Source organism: Marmota monax, unplaced genomic scaffold (genome assembly GCF_021218885.2).
Source record: "Marmota monax isolate L192 unplaced genomic scaffold, Marmota_monax_Labrador192_F-V1.1 WCK01_AAM20220418_F8-fsc00081, whole genome shotgun sequence".
Lineage (NCBI taxonomy): Eukaryota > Metazoa > Chordata > Mammalia > Rodentia > Sciuridae > Marmota > Marmota monax.
In genome coordinates, this window is record NW_026695234.1 from 395612 (window position 1) to 399815 (window position 4204).

The following is a 4204-nucleotide window of genomic DNA, read 5'->3' on the forward strand; positions in this document are numbered from 1 at the left end:
ATGGCCTATTACAACTACAATTACAAATCCATCAGCAGTACATCCCAGACAAATGTTTCCAGAAAAAAAGTGTTCATAGTTATGAAAACACACTGTTTTTATACTTCTATGCTTCAAATTCTAATTCTCAAAGAATTAATGAGCTTGATCTAGTCATAGATAACAAAACTATTAAGCATTAACCACACACAAGCTCTATGCTCAAGGCTTTATACATTTTATTTCACAGTTAGGATAAAACTATGGTGTTAATATTACTCAATTTCATTTCATGAGATAACTGAGGATTAACTCACTAGTCAAGGATAAGTGGAATGAAACCATAATCTGACTTTAAACCACATGCTCTTAAATACTAAAGTACTTTTTTAAAAAATTCAAGTAAAGGTATTTGTGGGGAACATCTTTCAGAGACGCAGATATAAAATCAGTGGTTTGTTAAGGAAGCACCTTAGAGAGCATTCTTTTCAAACATTTTGATTTAAAAATGATAAAACGGAGGCCCAATGAGGTAGTTTTCCAAATATAGGCAATTAGTTATCCAAAACAGAACCTGTCATTCTTTCTAGAGTTAGTATTATTTCTCCTATGGCTTCTAGCCTTCAAGCCAGCAATCATTTATTAAGCATTTATTAGATGGTGGGGAAAAATTATCTATAAACATAAAATAGAAGAAAATTGTTATTGTTTGGATGATGTGTCCCCCAAAAGCTCCTGTGTTAATGCAGGAATATCCAAATATGAAATTATTAGATTATGAGAACTGTAACCTAATCAGTACGTGTGGTTTGAATGAACTGACTGAGTGGTAACTATGGGCATGTGGGGCATGGTTGGAGAATGTGGGTCACTAGGGGCAAGCCCTGGAAGGGTTTATCTTTCCTGCATTGTTTCCCTTTCTATCTCTACTTCCCAGCAGTCATGAACTGAGCAGTTATCCTCTTCCATGCCCTTCTGCTATGATGTTCTACATCACCTCTGGCCTAGAGCAATGGAGCCACCTGACCATGGAAGGAAACTCCAAAACCCTGAGTTCAAAATAAATATTTCCTCCTCAAAGTTGCTTTTGTCAGGTATTTTGGTCACAGTGACTAAAAGATGACTAACAACAGATCTAATTGGTACTCAGAGGTGGAGTCATTGCCCTAACTCCTGACCATGTGTTTTATGAGCCTTTGGAGATTATTGGCAGAAGGATATTAAAAAGGTTTGGCTATTTAGACTAGAGAATGCTTAGAATTTGTAAGCAGAGTTTAATGTTTGATTCTGGTGGGAGCTCAGAAGATCAGAATGCATACAATAAAGTCTGAGCTCATGAGGTTTCAAACCAGAGTGAGGATTATATTAAGAATTCGACTAGAGGTTGCTCATGCTATATTCTGGCTTAAAAAAAAAAAAAAAAAAAAAAACTTGTCTACCTTTTGCTTATATACTGAGATTTTATGTAAGACTGAATTTAAAGGTAATGGACTCCAAGCCACCAAGGGATGCCAGGGCTGCCGTACCTCCAGCAGCCACCACCACCAGCAGTGGGCTTTGGGAACGGGCCTCTGGCCGCGCGCTGAAGCGATCCTGGATATCTCCAAGACCATCCTGCCGGGCGCCTGTGGAGGGTGCGGCAGTGGGCTGCATCTGTGGGCCCACTTTTCTGCTCCCCCAACATGCCTTCTGGCTCTGATGGGGACAGCAGCTCCGTGGACAATGACAACAGCACAGAGCAGGAGATCCGGACATTTTTGGCTCTGAAGGCACAGTTAGGAAGTCTGCTGGCCAGAGCCGAAAGCTGCCCACAACCCACCCCAGGCCCACTCTCCCCACCGAGCCCCAGCAGTCAGACCAGTGTCCCCAAGGCCCCTTTCTCTAAAACCCCAGGCCTGCCACTAAGCTGCTGAAGGAAATGCAGAGGTGGAGCCGGTGCTGTGATGTTGTCCACCCCCAAGAAACCAAGGGAGATGAAAGAAAGTGCCCAGGATGGCGACTGCAGCCAGGGGCAAGCTCAGACTGGCCACAGCAGGCAGGATCCATCCAGCCAGGGAAACACGGGTGAGGCCCCAGGCAGAGAGTGCCAGGCCAGAAGCCAGCCTATCCCCTCCAGGCCTTTCATGCTCAGTGACATTTGCATGTCGCAAGGCCTTGGGGTACAGGGGAAGGCAGAAGAAGGGAGGAGCGTTGGTAAGAGAGAGAGCTCCAGCTCTGAGGACAAGAGCAGCTCACTGGACAGTGACGAGGACCTCAACGTGGCCATCAAGAACCTGCTGAGATCCAAGCAGAAGCTCAAGAAGAGGCGCAGGGATCCCCCGGCAGCCTGCAGGAAGAAGATCAGGTTCAGCACCCCCAAGACACAGTTTGTGCACACACTGGGAGGACAGAGGCCTTTGGGTGCTGAGGATCTGCCTGTCCACATCCAGAAGGGACAGCAGGGCATGCCTGGGGAGATGACTGCCGGGTGCCTTCAGTGGTACAGCAGAGGGGAGGAAGCTGGGGGGCAAGGACGTAGCCCCAGCTCTCCAGTCCAGGAGGAGATGCCCGAAGGGACTCCATTCTTCAAGGAAACAGGAGCCCGTGACCATGCGTGCTCTGCCCCCAGCTCCCTGTCTGAGGACAGTTCAGTGGACAGTGACGACAGCATCGAACTGGAGATTAGAAAGTTTTGGTCAAAAATTTACGGCTAAGGAGTCCGTGAGCAGTTCAGCAGTTCAAGGAGGGGGCCCAGCCCTGCCAGAGGAGCCCTGCAGGAAGGAGCTGGTCCCCGCTCTGCAGCCCAGTGTGTGCACATGGAGCCAGAGGGCCAGGGATAGCCCTCCACTGGCTGAAGGACTAAGAGGCACAGAGAAAGCTGGGGGACCGTGCGCCCCCAGCCTCTTCATCTCGGGCGGGAAGGGCACAGCCCACACAGAGCACACTTCCCACCACCCTGCAGCTGCAGGCAGGTATGAGCCCACACTACCCAGGAGTGCCAGTGAGAACCCCTCTGCCAAAGGGTGTCCAGTGAGTAGGAGAAATGTCTATGTTCACAAAGACCAGTGCCCTCCCCGTGCTGAGCCCGCAGCCACAGAAAGTGCTTTTGGTCAGCTGCCCAGCTGTGCCACAGCAGGATCTGAAACCAGAAGCTCCAGGGGAAACTTTCACGTCAACTACGGGAGCCGGAGCTTGCTGTCCCCCACCCGGGACCCCAGGCTGAGCTGGCCATCCCCTGGAGTGACCTTGTCCACCACAGCCAGCTGCCCAGCCCATGGTCACTGAATTTAGAAGGTTGGAGTTCAGCATGGATTGGGGGCCTCAGGGGTGAGAAAGAGGAGACCCAGGGGCAGGCCAGGGTCCCACACAGCCTCACGTTGGACCCCAGGAAGAACCTGTCCTTTCCAGGCTTCTCTCCCCTGCTGTCCACCCAGCTGTTCCACTTTGGGAAGAGCGTCCCCTGGGGAGGCCAGCAGGCCGGCCTCTTCAGTCCCCACCTAGGCCTGCCTCTGCAGGGCCCGTCCTTCTCAGCCTTCAGGGAGACCCAGGCCAGTCATAGCCCCCATGTTTGGAAGCCCACACTGCTCGTGAAGAAGGACAGTGGGCACTGGCCAAGGAGGAAAGCCCGGGCAGGGCTCCGTTTGCAGGACAAGAGGAACTTGGGCTCAGAGGAAGGCATCCTGGACCTGAGGTATGGTCACAGGGTGGTGGACAGGGATGACCAGGACCAGGAGATGCTGGGCAGTGATACCAGTGAGTGCAGTGACAGCTCCCTGGAGGACAGTGGCTCAGTGGTGAAGGGCAGAGTCCTCAAGCTATGACGCGCAGCCTGGCCCTGTCCCCTTGTGGAGAGCCGTGTGCGCAGGAGAGTGGCAGCCAGAGACCTGTGCATATCCCTGTACATGTGTACAATAACATGAGGTTTGTTTAACAGATGTGTCCTGGTAAATATGATTTTCGTAGCTTTTTGTAAATATTTAAAGTGCTGTAAAAAATATTTTTGGAAAATGTCATCTTGATTTTGAAGGCTGTTCCTAACTGCAGCGTTCTGTGGTCCACATGGGAGCCGCAGATGAGCACACATTTTGATTCTTACCGTCACAGCAAGGGTCACCTTGGCCAGGACTCTAGCCAGTTGCTGGTTCAGATGTTCAAGCCTGGGGAGGCTGTAGCCACCCTCTAGGAAGCCCTAAAATGCCTATGTCTGTCGGAAGCTCCCAGAATATTGCTTTTAATAAAGAACTCA

General features: G+C 50.3%; 1 pseudogene; it reads left to right on the forward strand.

The window, feature by feature from the left end:
* LOC124088822 (protein phosphatase 1 regulatory subunit 26-like) lies at window positions 1–3779 on the forward strand (annotated as a pseudogene).
* Window positions 3780–4204: the final 425 nt, after the last annotated feature.